The following is a 17,976-nucleotide window of genomic DNA, read 5'->3' on the forward strand; positions in this document are numbered from 1 at the left end:
TGTACTGTTTTGCAATATGTATGTATGTGTTACTCCCCCCACAAAAATACATGGAAGAAGACAACATTACAAGGCAAATAATAGACTTTAAGTAAAACCTGGAAGTGATTTAAAATAGACTAATAACTTTTGGATTTCTACTGCCACTTTTTTGGTAGGTTGAAAATAAAACATGAGCATGTGTTTGCTGTTGGCCATTTTATACAAAGACACTTTCTAACTCCATCTATTTTTGAATGCTCTCTTTATATTATAGAAGATATACATTGTTTCCTCTTATGAGTAGGATGTACAGTATATGGTTCACCTGTGACTGTTCATTGCTATACAATTATTGTAAGTAAAACATTTCCATTACTTTTAGTTTCAAATCTTTTTATTTGGTACAGTCAAGATAGCATATTAAAGAATTACACACATGTGCATATAACATAAACAAAGTAAGTTGATCCTGTGCAGGGATGGAAATATCATTTAAGATAACACATCAAATGAAATACACAAATAAAAATATGACCAAAAGTATAATCATTGCTCACATCAAGTGTAGAGTTAGACAATGTTTCAGAAATACCAGATTTTGTCAGGTATCGAGAAGAATGTACTGAATTCAATCATAAATTCTTCAAAGTTGAGTTATATTATATGTTAAACCCACATTAGCGCTATAGCCAAACCAGTCTTCTCAAAGCAGGGAAATTTGTTGTACCTAATCACAAATAACGTCTCACATAGAATGTGCTGGGTAACTAACTAATTTTAATAGCTTCTATAAACGAGGAGTGTTGCACCCAATTCTTTTAGTCTATTAGCTGAATACTTAAAGTGTACTTGAGTCGATCTCAGGTCAAAAATCACATACTTAACTAAGAAGAGGAAAGCCAATTAATTCTATAGTAGAGGCTTTCCATGGCATGCTCCAGGCCCCCCTGTTGCTAGTCGTGCATGAGAACAGTTGCTCATGTGCAGTAAGCCAGAGCCACTGTTGCACAAGCGGCTCCATGCTACTGCACAGGAGCGACCATGCTCACATGATTGCAGCATGGTCGCGCTGATGCCAGAAGAGGAGCATGACCCTGATCAGCTGGAGGGTCCCGGGCAGTGGTGGAGGACCAGAGGCTGTCATTTTTTTTACCAGCTTTGGCTCGGGTTTTCTGTAAGTCCATCCATATTATTACCAAATACAGCTAAGACTTCCTAATATCCATATTGCCTGATGAGGGATACGTGTGCTTGCCGGTTGCTTAAGCAACTGGACAAAAAGGGCACAAACCTCCCCCCGTGCAGCAGAGACTACTTAACAATCCTCCAGGCACTGTCTTCTACACATCAAACATCCAGTATATAAAATGCAAATGGGACATCACAACATGAATCCACTCATTTAAAAACAAGGAAGCGGTAACTGTAGCCATAACACAGCTGTTTGAAATCAGCAGGGTGACAATTGATGGTAAATATTGTTGCAATAGCAATACGTACAACCACATTCCTCCGCGCAAGCATACATGTGCCACACAAATTGTTCGTGGGGCCCCTTTAAGAAAAAGTAGTTTGAGCAATGCAGCAAGCCAAAAAGACGAAAGTACCTCTGATATGCTAAAAAAGCAGAAAGCCATATGCCAGCAAAGCCAACTCAAAGTAATGTTCAAGAGCCAAGCACAAGTTTGTCACCTAAGTTTCGCATACTGATTGCCTCAGCCTAAGGAAGCATCCAATTAGGATGCGAAACGTAGGTGGGCAGAGCTTAACCAGCTGATTGTGGCGGTGACATCACCGTGCTCCCGGGCGGACAATCACCCACGGAAGTGTTGCCTTGGTGTCCTGGCGTCTATGCGCTATTACCCCGCTACTTGCCCTGGATCAGGGGAGTTCCTCTAGGACAGCAGCCAGCCTTTGCGCCTTAACCAGCGCACCCGCACTTCATTACGAGCAGTGGAGAGTACATTCGGGCTGGCTTGCAGACTGACATCTGAACAAGAGAGAGGAACATGCGGGGTTCGAGTGGTGAGAGCACTCAGTGCATTGTCCATTGCTACAAACTTGTGCTTGGCTCTTGAACATTACTTTGAGTTGGCTTTGCTGGCATATGGCTTTCTGGATTTTTTAGCATATCAGAGGAACTTTCATCTTTTTGGCTTGCTGCATTGCTCAAACTGCTTTTTCTTAAAGGGGCCCCCACCGAACAATTTGTGTGGCACATGTATGCTTGCGCGGACGAATGTGGTTGTATGTATTGCTATTGCAACAATATTTACCATCAATTGTCACCCTGCTGATTTCAAACAGCTGTGTTATGGCTACAGTTACCGCTTCCTTGTTATGAAATGAGTGAATTCATGTTGTGATGTCCCATTTGTATTTTATGCACTGGATGTTTGATGTTTATAATTTTGTACTAATAAAGGTCTTTTCTATATAATTTGGTGGCCTGTGACCCATTTACACTGAAAAATACTTTTTTATGGACTTGAATTCAGTGTTGGCCCCACCCACTATCTTTTGTCAGGTATAATAATGAGGAGCCTAGGCATCTGACACTTTGTTCTTCATTGTTTACTGTTTTCTACACCTCTTGTAGTTCCTAGAGGCTTTCCAATGTCCTCTGTGTATAGCTCCTAATGTATCACCTTGCATCTGGTCAGGTGGCATTCCAGGAGATATGCACGGACACTGGAAAACCAGTGGGAGCTGCAGAAAGTGTAGAAGATGGCATCCAAAGGATAGTAGTTTATTACCTGCAATGTCCTACAAATTCCCAAACATTCTGTCCCCCGTTATTCCCCTCAGGCATGCCGGTTAGTTGAGACTTTCGGTTGCCTGAGTTCCAGGCAGGTACGGCTAACAGGGACTTTGCTATAGAAAGATTTTTACCATTACTTTTCCTCATGTTGACAGTTTAAAGAAGACTGAAAGCATAAGGAATGTGGTGTCTGCTATTGTTACTTCTTAACCACTTCAGGACCACAGTGCTAAACCCCCCTACAGACCAGGCTGTTTTTTTTATTGGAACCACGTAGAAAAGGAAAAAGAGACAGTCGGCACTACTCGGAGGAATTGCCCTTTAGATATGCTGGGAATGTCTTATAAGGCACCTATATTCCATATGCGTGCTCAGGATAGCATGGCTCTATAGCATATCAATGTCACTGGGAAGATTGAAAAACATCCGGCACTGCATTGAAGAAATTGCACATTTATTGTGGACTCGTGCTCAAAAATGTTAGAATGCATACAGCAAACAATTCAACAAGAAGAACAATACTGTCCTACCATAGGTGCTTGGATGGCAGTGGGTGCTGGGTGTGATATAATTGGCCACTGCAGCTTTAAGGCCAAGCTGCAGGGCCATGCAACACAACACACAAGTAATTCGTAATTATCCCCCCCCCCCTTTTTCCCCCACCAACAGAGCTCTCTGTTGGGGGGGTCTGATCACTCCACAGTTTTTTTATAAATATTTATTTTATTTATTTTTGAATAAAAATAGCTTTTTTAAATTTGGATTCCCCTGCTCCCCCCCTCCCTCCCCCTGCCAGCTAATCAGGGTGATCAGCTGTCATAGGCTTCAGCCTATGACAGCCGATCACTACCCAGCATCAGGAAGGGACAGCCGTGTCACACGGCTGTCCCCAGTACAGCGCTGCTGCCGATTTCAGCGCTGTACATGTAAATAGACGGTGATTATGCCGTCTAACAGTCTTCCATGCGGCAATCGCCGCTCAGAGACTGAAGAGGGGGTGGAGCTCTGCCCCCCGAGCAGGAAATGTGCATGATCTCCTGAAAACTGCAGCCCCAGGACTTGACGCCAATAGGCGTTAGACGGTCCTGGGGCTGCCGCCGTGGCCACGCCCATGGATGTGGAGCGGTCTTAAGGTAGTTAAAAACAGGAAATGATTAGAAAAAACATAGACATGTTGTTGATCATTCTATTAAGTGAATTATTTGTATTTAGCTAGCTACTTATGATCATGTTATAATGTTTCACTTTTGCTTCCTGTGAGGGCTGATTGTGATCAGCCAGCTACACAAATACACACTGATCATTTGATAAAATGACCATGTTCTTGTCCGCAAATTCTGTTTGAATTACTGATTCTATAAGGAAATGTTTAATCACTTGTGATAAATTGTAGTTTTGCTGGATAACCAGCTTCTGGGGGTGTATGTACAGTAGTATTATGTGGGTCTCGTACATATTAAATTAAGTGTTATCTATTACAGTGTACAGGATACAGTATGTAATCTTTTTGTATATATGTTACGGCCAGAACCCGAAGTCTGTCCACTTCGGGCTCTGGCCAGTCAAAACTAGAAGTGGCCGTCACACTGCGGCCAATACCCAGAATGAATTGTTTCCTGCTGGCTCAGTTACTCTGTTGCTGCTCTGGCTCCTCCCCTTGGCTGCCTCCTATTGACATCTGAACGGCTGGAAGCAGGTGTGTGTCCTTGGCTGGCAATGCTGCACGTGTGTCCCCAGCTAAAAAGATGTCAAGAGGAGGCGGTCAAGGGGAGGAGCCGGAGCAGTAACAGAGTAACTGAGTCGGCAGGAAACAATTCATTCCGGGTATTGCCACAGTGTGACTGCCACTTCTAGTTTTGACTGGCCAGAACCCAAAGTGGCCAGACTTCGGGTTCTGGCTGTAACATATATATTAAAAAGCCTTAGACTACCTTATGAATGTGTGCCTGCTAACCACCCTTCTTTTTCAACAAATTGTCGCTTTAGTTTTCATCATTGATGATTTCCTCCCATTCAATTTATGGTCACTATGATTTAAGATGTTTTTGGCACCAATTTTCACTAATGCAATGTTTTTTATTACAACAGAGTAGCACTAGAACATTAAGGAGGTAATACTTCCCAAAGTCTAACATCTGTTGTGACACTAAATGTGTAAAAACCTTTTAACTGAATGGGGTTTTTGACAGAGATCATTGTAATATCACAAGGACTGGTGCATCTTTTGTCAATGGAACTTAGTTGTGTGGTTCCCAGAGGGATCTGGGGGTTCACTTCTTAAAGGGTACTCCCAGATGCCACCATGAACCCCCCAGGAAGTCGTACCCACCTCCTACTGGGGCAAAGAAGTGGGGAAGAGAGTGTTTCTAGCATGTATGGGGGCTTTGCTATTGACTGCTAAATTCGGCGGCTATTTGATGGTAAACGACTCGTGACTATGTCCAGAATCCGGAATCTAGAGTTCAGGTTCATATTAAAGTTGGTAAAATATAAAACAAATATAAAAGATACTATGCTTGTTCCACTTAATAACAGTATAGCCATTCAAATTATATCTTTTTGTAAAATCTAAAAGTCAAAGGTGTGCCACTAACCTGTGGTAATGAACCCATGTCTGAATTAGAAGTGAATAAAGGAATTATTTGATTGATTCCACCTGCTGTAATTAAGTAATGCTTTAAAACTTTTTTTTCAAGAACAATATCAAATAAAATGAAGTAAAATGTATTTGAAAACATGTTATTAATATTTCCCGGGCTTCCAAATGACTGAAGGACTAAACAATCAGGTGCCCTCTTGTAGAATTACCAAATTATGTATTGCTGCACTGATGCATTGCCAAAAACATAAGTGCCAAAATAACAAAGAGTTGAAATTAACATAGTGCAGAAACAATTTGCTTTGCTGTTGAAGACTAGTCTATATTAATCTTTCCCTTTTATCCTGTCAAACCTCTCACTCTGTTGCTGTGTCAACAGAAGCAAGGGAAGTCAGGGAATGACAGTAAAAGGGTTTTCAGCATTTGCATTTGCTTGTTTAATAAAGTTTATAGTCTGCTTGATTATGGCACTGAAAATAAGCTTAGGAGAGGAACACCGCTTCTTTTTTTACGCATGGAAAACTGGATTCCCTTTAATTGCTTTTCAGTACCTACAAAAAAACAATAGTAATTGAACCCATAAAAAAAAAGGCTTTGCAAGTTTTTGTGCATGTAAGTACTCATGTGATGGTAGCCGAAAAATTATGTATTCTAACCTAAAGGTATTACCCACAGACTCAGATACAGTGACCCATAGTGAATTTGGACAGACTATTGCCATACACGTGCCTATCACAGATATGAAAGTGAAATTAACTGATAGAGTCATATCAGCTAGAAACATGCCTACATTAACAAAGTCTACATTAAATTTTAAAGAGCTTTGACAATATGGCAATAAGTGGGCTACTAGAGCATTGCTTAAATTTTACACCAACAGTAGACCTGCTGAAAGACCTCAAAAGAAAACAAAAGAAGAACCAGACAATGCAGAATTACAATTGAATGTGCAGTCAACACCAAAGCTAGAAATTCATCTCTGCCATCAGACAACGGGGAATATAAAATAATTAATAAACTCAATATGGCCAACTCTCAAGAATGATTGCTGCTCACTGGAAGATGCAGACTGTGAACAGCACTAAATGCTAATACATTGAGCAGTGCCCAAAGACTCGAAGGCCAGACCATTCTGGGTACAGCCTGGATTGACCACAATGAAGCCTATCACATAAATCTCTGAATGCAGGGAGCTATACAGAGTCAAGAATATTTTAATAACCTTCTTCAAGAATACAATGGGATGGTAGAAGACAACTCAGGAAGCCAACTCAAGATAAATAGCACAAGTAGCCAGCAAGTGTAGCAAGCATGGCATATACCAAGATGAATTACTGTCTGTGGTGCTGTTCTGCATAGGCTTGGAAACACCCCTCCAAGTCAGATAACCACAAGGACTATGTATGGATACAAACTCAGAAGAGGAACTACAATTAGCTAGCCACCTCCAACAAATCCAAATCATCAAGCTGCACAATAAAAAAGACAACCTCCTGGTTTTCAGTGAGGAAATTTTGACTGGAGAAGTGTGACATGCTAGCAGCAAAAAGACCGACAGTAGTTAAGACTTATGTGGAAGAGCTATGAGCACATAGAAGACATATGCTGTAGATTTGCTACAAGTATCTTGGTATGGCAAAGTCACATGGGAGTTCTAAAGATTAGAAAAGGAAGCCAGCAAAATACAAATACCAAGGATAAGACTGGTCCTGATTAGCCAGATCCAGCTCAATTGGAAAAACAAGAATCCTGTCACCATCAGTCCAGATGATTGATAAGCTGACCAAAGGAGGACATGAAGGCTGCTGGTGTGACAACTTGCAAGAATTTTGAATGTACTGTGTTGTTTACCCAACGTTTAACACCTAGAGACTGTACAACAGCAGAAAGCATGTGATTGGTGTTTGGTAATTGTCAACAACACTATCGTGGGATTCAAGGATTAATCAGTAATTTGGCTCTGAAATATAAGCAGTGGTGCTCGGATACGCCCAATCATGAATTCGAGTAAATCCGGCCACGGCAGAATTGAAATTCGGATAGGCCGTGATTGTGATCCGGATTTGAAACGGAGCTCCGAATTCGACTCGGATTTTAGCCATGATTACATGTAGAATCTGTGATCATGTCCGTGATCACGGATTTGACTTTAACGTTAACAGCAAAGCCCCCATACATGTTGCAATCACCAAAATTGCATGGATTATAAAGGTAATCAGTGGCTACAATGTAAAAAAAAAAAATCAAAAAGAACTTTTAGTTTTTGAAAAAAATTGTTTTAAAGTTTCAAATGAAAAAAGTATTTGCGATTAAAAACCGACAAACCCCGCTGAATTTAGCCGTTAATAGCAAAGCCCCCTTAACCTCCCTGGCATTCTATTAAGATCGCCAGGGCGGCTGCGGGAGGGTTTTTTTTAAATAAAAAAAAACTATTTCATGCAGCCAACTGAAAGTTGGCTGCATGAAAGCCCACTAGAGGGTGCTCCTGTAGCGTACTTCCGATCGCCTCCGGCGACCAAAAGTAACAAGGAAGGCTGCAATGAGCAGCCTCCCTTGTTTCGCTTACCTCATCGCCATAGCGACGAGCGGAGTGACGTCATGGACGTCAGCCGACGTCCTGACATCAGCCGCCTCCGATCCAGCCCTTAGCGCTGCCCGGAACTGATTGGTCCAGCTGCGCAGGGCTCGACGGCTGGGGGGACCCTCTTTCGCCGCTGCTCGTGGCGGATCGCCACAGAGCGGCGGCGATCAGGTAGCACACGCGACTGGCAAAGTGCCGGCTGCGTGTGCTCCTTTTTATTTGATAAAATAAAGCGGCGACCTCCAGCGGTAATGGACGTAACAATGCGTCCATACCGCTAAGGAGGTTCAATGCTAGAAACACAAAATTTGCCAGATATGTTAAGACGAACATTGGGAACAAGAGAAAACATTTTTTTAAAAAGACCTTATAGTTTTTGATAACATCATTTTTAAAGTTTCAAAGGATGTTTCAAAGTAAAAAAGTATACATGTAAGTGTGGTAAATACATTAACTGTCATTTACCGCATTTAAATTTATACTTTTTTCCTTTGAAACTTTAAAATTGATTTTCTCAAAAACTGTAATGTATTTTTGAAGTTTTCCCCCTTGTTCCCACTGTTCTACTTAAAGAGACACTGAAACGGAAAACAAATTATGATATCATGAATTGGATGTGTAGTAGGGGTAATACATTGGTAGCAAAAAAAAAATATTCTCATATTTTTATTTTCAGTTAGACAGCTTTTTTTTTTTTTTTTTTTTTTTTTTTATAACATTGCACCATTCTCTAATATTTGCAGTTTACACATTACTCAGCATTCTAAAAGTTTTTTGCAGAACAGGCAGTGAACTTTTGACCTGTCCTGAACTGTTCTCTGCAAAAGAAGAACACAATACAGTGGAGATAACCTAATCAGAAGTCAGAGCTCTCCACGACTTTCAAAGTCCCAGAGCTCAATGGCTATTTGCATAGATAACAACTGGAGTTTCTTAACTCTTCCTGTAATGGAAACATTACACTTATGTCTTTGCTGCTAATGCTTTATTTCTTAGCTGTACTACACAACCAATTAATTCAGTGTCTCTTTAACGTATCCTGCAAATTTGGTGTTTCTAGCATGTAAGGGGGCTTTGCTATTAACCACTAAAGTCAGCGGGTTTTCAGGTAACAATCACGGCACATGATCACAGCTAAATCCGTGATCACGACCCAGATTTGGACCACGATCATGAGTTCATTCTGAACTGAATCCGTGATTGAGAGGTGAATTCGGAATCCGACCTTGTGGTCATGATAAACAGCTTGTGATCACGGGTTACCCGTGATCACAAGGCAATGGAGAGCAACACTGAATATAAGCTCCTAAGATAATGCTGGCAAAGAAGACCAAGCAGAAGATGTACCATGGCAAAACAAGTTCCTGAACAAGATGTATTATCTCATAAATAGATAGTAGGGTGCATTAGGAAATCCCCTTGACTGGATGAAACATGATGGCAGTGCAGGGGTTTTTCGAACAACACAACCAAGTAGCTAGTACATCTGCACAGCATATGGGTTAACTGGAGGATTGGAAGTTTCCACTGAAGGTCATGGAGTATAACAGTTCCAAGATCATGCTGGATTTCTAGACCCTGACAGACTGACCGGCATTAACCAGTCAACCACACATTGAGGAATCAGAAGACAGCAGTGGCAATAGATGTAGCCGTGTCAAGTGACATTGAATTCTGGAAGAAAAATCTGTACTAAATGAGGAACTAAAGAAGATGTGTAAAGTAAAGACTAAATTGGTTCCAGTGGTGGCAGGATCATTCAGGAATGTGACTCCTAACTTAGTAATGTGGCTCCAATAGATCCCAGAATTAACATAAACGTTTTCTGTCTACAGGCATGCAGTGTTAGGGGCAGTAAGGATACTGTAAAGAATGCTCAAGCTACAAACTCTAAGAGGTTGGGGAATTTGCACACCATCTGTTGGGATGAGGGGAGAATATTGTGTTATACATGCAGAAGATCCTTATATAATTTGCATCTTCCAGCATTATATGTATATGTTACGGCCAGAACCCGAAGTGTGGCCACTTCGCGTTCTGGCCAGCCACTTCGGGTTCTGGGCCTGGCCGGCCAATGTGCGAAGTGGCCGCAGCGCAGCGGCCAATGTTAGAAATGGAATGATTACACTAAGTTACAATGTATTTTACGGCCGCCTCACTGCGGCCAAATGTATTAGAAGTTGGTTAATTTAATGAAATATAGCCGGCGGCAATGTAATAGATGAAGCCGCCGCCTTTCGCACTGCCTCATCTCCTCCTCCCCTTGCCTCTCTCCTCTCCCTGCCTCCTATACAATACGGAGCAGCCGGCGGGGACACGCGTGTCCCGGAGAGTCGTTCCTCGCGGCAGGTAAACCGGAGGCCGGGCCGGAGCATCGGTGAGTGGCTGTGTGGGCCCAGGATGTCTACGGGGTACCATTAGAAGCCCCGGGTAAGTTCAACTCATTTTCCCCCGACCCCCTACAGTATTCCTTTAAGCTATTACTGATGAAAAATCCAGGTCAAGACCCAGTCATTTGCTTTTTTGCTGAATGCTTTGCTAAAACGCCATTAAATGTCTAGGAATAATGGGGATAAACTTTGGAAATAGGTTCCCTAAAAGAGCTACAAATAGTTCTCAGAGCAGTAACCCATAGCAGTTGGTCAGAAAAGAACTTATTGAAATCAAACTAGTACATTAATTCTTATAGCTGTTATAACTACTGTACTTTGCTCTACACTCCCTGCATTGTTTGACCGAATAAGTTATTAAAAGATTAACTGCATAGTTCAGTCTCTATGGTGATTTAGAGTAGTAGCTACTTTTGTGTTTTACAAGCAGAAATGACTTGTGTCATTTACATCTTCCAGCACTGTAAGACGTGAGATAAAAGTAAATGATGCATAATGATGCTTTCATAAAATGAAATGTATATTTTGCCTGTGGCTATAAATGCACTAGCACCCCTTTAGTGCAGAATAGATCCACGCATCATACAGAGATTTTTCAAGTATTTCTGTTGATGTCTCCATTGCATACATGAATTTAAAAAGATGTCATTAAGAGATGAACCTCCATTGAATATTAAGAGTATATTGGGAAGCCCTGTTTTGTTATTATCTCAGATTCTATAATTGCTATCACACCAATCAATGATGTAAATTATTATATTAAATTGCAGAAAAACAATGGCATAACAAACACCAAGAAAATAAGAAGTATTTATACTGTACATAAACTGATTATATTTTCTTAGATGCAATTTGTAGTTGTTTAATTTTTATGCTGTTCACATTATCTTGTTTATCCAGCTCAGCTCGAATAATGAAGCAAACATGCAACATAGAATAAAGGGACTTGACTGGAGTGAATGCCCAGCAGATGCCGCTCTCTGTAGGGAATCGTGAAGACTCTCCTCCAGGTGCTTTCATCTCTCCCCCACTGATCCTCCTTGGTAAGTCCAGTCACTTTATTCTACAGCGGTCTCTTTGCTGTCACGTTGTGTCACTTTTTACTTTTTGCCTGCACTTTCTCACTTTGGCCCATATGCAATTCCCTTTTTCTCTTGAGTTTTCTCCCAGGAGATAATTTTTCAACTTCTTTTTTAAAATAACTTTTCAGCACTTTTCAATTGAAAAAGTACTAAAACGTAGATGAAAAAGTACTGTCAAAATTACTTTGTTTTCTTGCTTGCTGGTGGTGAAAATATCACCTAGGAGAAAACACAGGGGAAAAAATGAATTGCATATGGCCCTCGGGGTCCATATGCAATTCACTTTTTCTACTGAGTTATCTCCTAGGAGATAATTTTCATATTCTCTTTAAAATAACATTTTACAATTGAAAAAGTACCTACAAGTTGGTGAAAAAGTACTATCAAAATTATTTTAAGTATTTTATTGCTTTTTGGGGGTTTAAAATGCATTTTATGAGATGGTGTGAAAATATCACCTAGGAGAAAACTCAGGAGAGAACGTTAATTGCATATGGGCCTTTGTATTTTAAAGGAACTCACAGTTATTTGCTTTGTTCACCCTATCTTTACTGTTGCCATTTCATTAGGGGGCATTGTTTGTATCCCCCTTTTTCATGGTCAGCACAGTTGCTCTTTAGTGCTTCATATTTGGCATTTTATTCCAATCAGTTGTTCATATGCACTGACACTTTGACTTACATAATTGTGATTGAGCATTCACTGTATACAGGGGTTATTGAGCTGTATTATTTATTATAGTATTGTGACATTACTTATTGATTCACCTTGGTACAGGCTAGTGTTTTTAATTGTTTTTATTGCATACCTCGTTATACAGTATATTAATAAAGCACATTATTGATTATATACATTCATGTGGTGCAGGTTATATGGGATCTACTTCCCCCTTTCTTGTTAGATAATATTGCCATTTGATCCTTTCTGCACACACTGTGCTATTTATCCAAACTATTGAGCATATTGATTGATGGTGCTTGCCCATTGCTTGTTGTGCACAATGTGAATGTACTCATTAATTAAAGCAGGTAACATGGGTGGCATTACTTACACTGGTAAATTTTTCCAACAGATAGATTCCTCTCCAATATTTATCTGATCAGAGAGGGATCTATGTGTTTAAATCCCTCCACCCAATACACACACATTTTCAATAGATTTCAACATTAAATCTTTGAAGATCTGTGCTTGCTGGGTCTCCCAGCAACCTCTATGTGACCACTAAATGCCTCTAATGTTAGATACATCATACAGACATCCAGGGACACAGAAGTGAAGAGAGTGGAAGCAGAAAGTGGGGAGAGAAGACCCCGAAAGTGCACATTGTGGACTGATGAAACTAACTTTGTCAGCAGCCACTAGAGACGCTTTCTCTATCAGTCGCCGATCGCTCAACATTTTCCATCCTGTGCGATCCACTGAATCAACTGATTTTTACTGGATTACGGTTGATTTGGAATCGTTTGCAGCATTGATTTCTAGCAGATTCAAGCGAATTGGCTGGATATTGATGCAAAAAATCAATAAACGTATGACCACCATTAGACCACTGAGAAGTTCTCAATTTTTTTGGCATCTGCAATGATCATCCATAAAAATGCTCTGATCATTGAACAAATGTGTAAATTGTGTGTTGTATTAAATATCCAGGGGTATCTTTATGTTGTGAAGCAACGTGAAGCAAGTTGTACTACTATGTTGCTTTCTGAAAGTAAAAATCAAGCATATATAAAATGACTGCAAATGCAGCTCACAAATACCAGCATTATTCCAGCAATAAAGCAAACTCAGTACAAAACATTTGCTTGGGCAGTCCCCCAAGACTTCCCTGATCATGATCTCTGTGCTCAGACAGTCTAGCTACAGAAAAAATAAGATTAACTATGGGATCTTACTTCGGGAAAGTGTCTGAGATGTATTTAATAAAAAATAAACAAACAACGTAATAGCACATTCATCTGAAGTACTACGGCGGCTTTTAAGTGTTCTCAATGTTTAGTACTGGTACTCTTGCTTCTAAGTGTGTGAAAGCATGAAAGTTTACCAATTAAAATTATTCTAACTTCTTGAAGTTCAAGTTATAGAAAATGACTGAAGATTAAACATTGTACATGCAGATGCATCATCTTTCGTTCCTGCTTTAGGCAATTTCAACACTAAGTACTTTCAGTTATGATAAGTGAGCTATAATTTTATTTGGATTAAGAAGCCCAGCTTGATATATTTCTTTCAAAAAATTAAGTATAACTTAAAGATTGAAATTATTATAATGTATTATTTTAGATTTTGCAAAACGAGTTTAAAAAACAAACAACAAAAACAAAAAACAAACAAACACAAAACAAAAATAATAATATTATTGGACTGGACTTTACCAAGTCAATTCTTAAGGTGGCCACATACAATACAATAAAATGATCCGATTTTACAGCAATTAGATACATATGATCCAATCTCCCTAAAAAATTGAAAGCTTTTTTTTTTTCATTCGACTGAAAAATCCGATCGAATTTCCAGTTTTTTTCAATTTTTATCGATCCGGAATGCTGGAAATTTTTCTTCAATTTTTCTAAATATTGTATGGTGTGTGTTAGATTGTCAATTTATTAATATATGCACACTAGCAGTTTTCTCAGAGTTTCCAATCATTTTTATCACAATTGGGGGAAAATTGAACATATGTGTGTAGTACATTGGTCATATTTTTGAAATGTTATAATCAGTCAGAAAAATTGACTGCAATCCTTGGATTGAACAGATATTTTAAAAATTGTATAGTGTGTGGCTTTTCAAATGCCTTTGCATGTCTTAGTGGTAAATTTCACTTTTTTCTTCAAAGTGAATCACTTAAAGAGAAACTCCAACCAAGAATTTAACTTTACCCCAATCAGTAGCTGATACCCCCTTTTACATGAGAAATATATTGCTTTTTACAAACAGACCATCAGGGGGCGCTGTATGACTGATATTGTGGTGAAACTCCTCCCACAAGAAGCTCTGAGGACCGAGGTACTGTTGGCAGTTTCCTGTCTGTGAACCTTGTTACATTGTGGGAAATAGCTGTTTACAGCTGTCTCCAACTGCCAAAACAGCTAGCAGCAGCTACATAATCTGCCCACAGTAAAAATGTCACCATGTAATAAATGTCAGAATGTAAATCGCGGATTTTACAGTGAGCACTTTGGCGCAGTTGGTGAGCTTAAACGCGTTAAAGCGTAACCAAAAGCCCCTGTCACTGTTTTCCTGTTGTGTGCTGCAGCACCCTCTGTATTTATATATTTCTTATGGAGTCTGGGGACCTCCAGTGCTGCGTGCATGCTTTGCATAGTATTGCATAAAATTCGGTTTGTGCTTCTCATTCCTTGGCTTATATTATTTTCCTCTGTGAGCGTGCATAACCACACCCATCTCTAGCACAGTTAAGCATATAAATGAGCGGTGCTCATAGTTCAGTTAGTAGCTAGTAGAAGGTGAGGTGTTTTTAATATCATTTCTCCCATTTAGCTGACCCCTGGGCTTTTGGCATGGTTCCCACTAGAACGCTGATAAAAACTAGCATTTTTGCCTGGTTAGAGTAGGACTCACCAGATCGGGGACACTTTGGCGCAGTTGGTGAGCTTAAACGCGTTAAAGCGTAACCAAGAGCCCCTGTCACTGTTTTACTGTTGTGTGCTGCAGCACCATCTGTATTTATATATTTCTTATGGAGTCTGGGGACCTCCAGTGCTGCGTGCATGCTTTGCATAGTATTGCATAAAATTTGGTTTGTGCTGCTCATCCCTTGGCTTATATATATATATATATATACTTCAGGCAACAAAAAGTTTAGCGCTTGCCCTAGCCTGCCCTAGTCTCTGATGCCTAACCTTTACCACCCACCCTGCCAACGCCTAACCCTATCCCCCCAATGCCTATGCCTAACCTTAACCTGCTAATGCCAAACCCTAACTACCCCCTCTGATGCCTAATGGCCACTCCCCCCCCCCCCAATGCCTAGCCGGTAAAAAAAACCACAGAAGCCTAGCCTTAACTGTCCCCACCACAAAAAAACAAAAAGCATCAGGCATTAAAGAGACACTGAAGCGAAAGCGGTTGTGTACTATGAATAATTACTAGAAGATTAGCAGCAAAGAAAATATTCTCATATTTTTATTTTCTGGTATATAGTGTTTTTTCTAACATTGCATCATTCTATAATATGTGCAGATTACACAACACTCAGCATTCAAAATGATTCTTTCAGAGCAGTCTGTGAACTAATGACCTCTCCTCTGGCAGAGAAAAAGAAATTTGTTCACTAACAGTTGAGATAATAATGTTTTATTTTTTAGCTGTACTACACATACAAATCATAATATCATATTTTTTTTCGCTTCAGTGTCTCTTTAAGGAAGTTTGGGTGCCACCATAGGCAATCACATGCTATTTATAGCCACAGTTTGCATAAGAGGCTGCCCTGGTACCAGCTATTTTATTTCCTCCTGTAGCTGAAAATGGTTTGGTCATTTATGCCTACCCCCCAACGTCCACAGCACTTCCAGTGCCCAAATTTCCTACTTCAACCCAAAGTACAAGGCTTGGAAAATAACCAACATTTCGGGGATTGGTGCTTCCTTTTTTTTCTTATTTTTCCCAGATCAACACTAACCATTTTCTCTTATTCACTGTCCCTAGGCAAAGGCACAGGAAATTCCTATTTTTATTTTATTCCCAAGAGAAAACAGTGTTTTTTATTTAAATATTAATGATCTGTATCAATCCTGTTGTGTGCTGGGTGATTAAATATCTGCTTAAACTGCTTAAATCTATTGACAGCATTCAAAGATGATTGACATTTTTATGGCGCACACATTATTTTGCACACATGTAGAAGAAAACAAAGTATTGTTGTTGAAATATTCACCACCACTTTTTAAAAAGCAGACTCTTTGTATGTGAGTAAATAACCTGCATCAGTTTCTGACTGGAAGTATACATTAGATAATATTTAACAGAAAAGGCTGAATTTCGTGATGTTTGTGGAAAGAAAGCATTTGTGAAATAGCTGAAAAGAGGCACCTAAGGGATGTGCCAGAGGGAACATTGATTTGTTTCTTACCTTGTTGCCTGTGGCACGCCTGCAATCATTTAACCCTCACGTATCAAGTACCTGTCATGTATTGCTAGCTGTAAATTTTGACATGATAGGTATATGAACACAATGTAATTCAATATAATACATTGTCTTTAGAGTGCTGATACAGCTAGCTACTAATAGTACATGATAATTACTAGAAGATTATAACCTAAAACAACATGAAGGATTTGACCTGACTCAGTCAAGTAAAAGAGAATACGTGCCACCCACTATAACTGAAACAGAATTTTACTCTCCCCCCCCCCCCCCCCCATCAGCACAAAAAAATTAAAATCCATCACCGTTGGTTAGTGCTAAGTTTGTGCCCATTTGTGCTGCAAAACTTAAATTTTGTGCTGCTTTCCTTTTGAAGATAATAGCAATCAATCAACCATATTCTACTGTATCAAAGACTTTCATGATGTCAAGAGACACCAGAGCCCTGGGTTTTTCTGTCCAGTGCATCCCTAGCATTCCTTTAGATGTGCTGCAGCCACCAGAGGGAGCTCTTCTGTATACCAGTATACAGATATTCCCATCTAAAGGAACACAGAAAAGCCCTTTAAAATGCCTCATCCCTGCCTTTTTCCCCTGCTCTGCATTTTGAAGTCCCACCTTCTAGAGTTTCGGACCAAATGGGGTGAGAAGCAGGGTTATTTGGCTTTCCCCATTGTTGCCTGGCTCTCCCTGTTTGCTGTCTGCTACATCTGCCAATGTTACCACATGAATATTGTGAGTTACTGGCTGGTCAGAGCTGGAGGTAAATAGTAAACACTTCTGCTGGATTTACCGAATGTCTTAATTTTGTGAATTGCAATTTCTTCACATTTCTTGAGGTATTTATCACAATAGATGGCAATTTACCTCACTAGAGGGTAATTTTACTTTTGAGTGTGATCATTGGTTTAGTAAATTGTCATTAGGCCAGGTAATCGGTAAAATCAGCTTTTTTCTGCATTACCCAATGCGGCAATGCTTAGTGAATTGAGGCCATTTTGTTGGATCTGCGAATGAATCAACTGACACCTAATTGACAGAGGTGCTTTTGCCCAGCATAAAGCCTGACTGATCTGGGTGAATTAGGTCTAAGATTACTTTAGCAAGCCCTTATACTCTGCTTTCTTTTACATTTCTACAGCAAGTCTGTGCTTATATTTTAAATGTATGTGAAAAGGGCATTTGGAACCCCTGAAATATTTCTTCTGCTATCACCTGCCATTTTTACTTTGAAAGTTTACAATTCTGACTGATTGTTATGGGCAACATACATAAATAATCTTTACACACAAGGTACTGAATTACCAATCTCTCTCACTAGAAGAACTACAAGGCTAACTGATGGTTATCAACAATAATAGAAATGGTAACAGCTGGCCAGTGGGAGCTGATTAGAAAGGGGGCAAGGGGCAGTATCAATTTATGACTCAAGTTAAAGTATCTCACTCCATACATTTTTACTGTATAA

Source organism: Hyperolius riggenbachi, chromosome 2, assembly GCF_040937935.1.
Source record: "Hyperolius riggenbachi isolate aHypRig1 chromosome 2, aHypRig1.pri, whole genome shotgun sequence".
Classification (NCBI taxonomy): Eukaryota; Metazoa; Chordata; class Amphibia; order Anura; family Hyperoliidae; genus Hyperolius; species Hyperolius riggenbachi.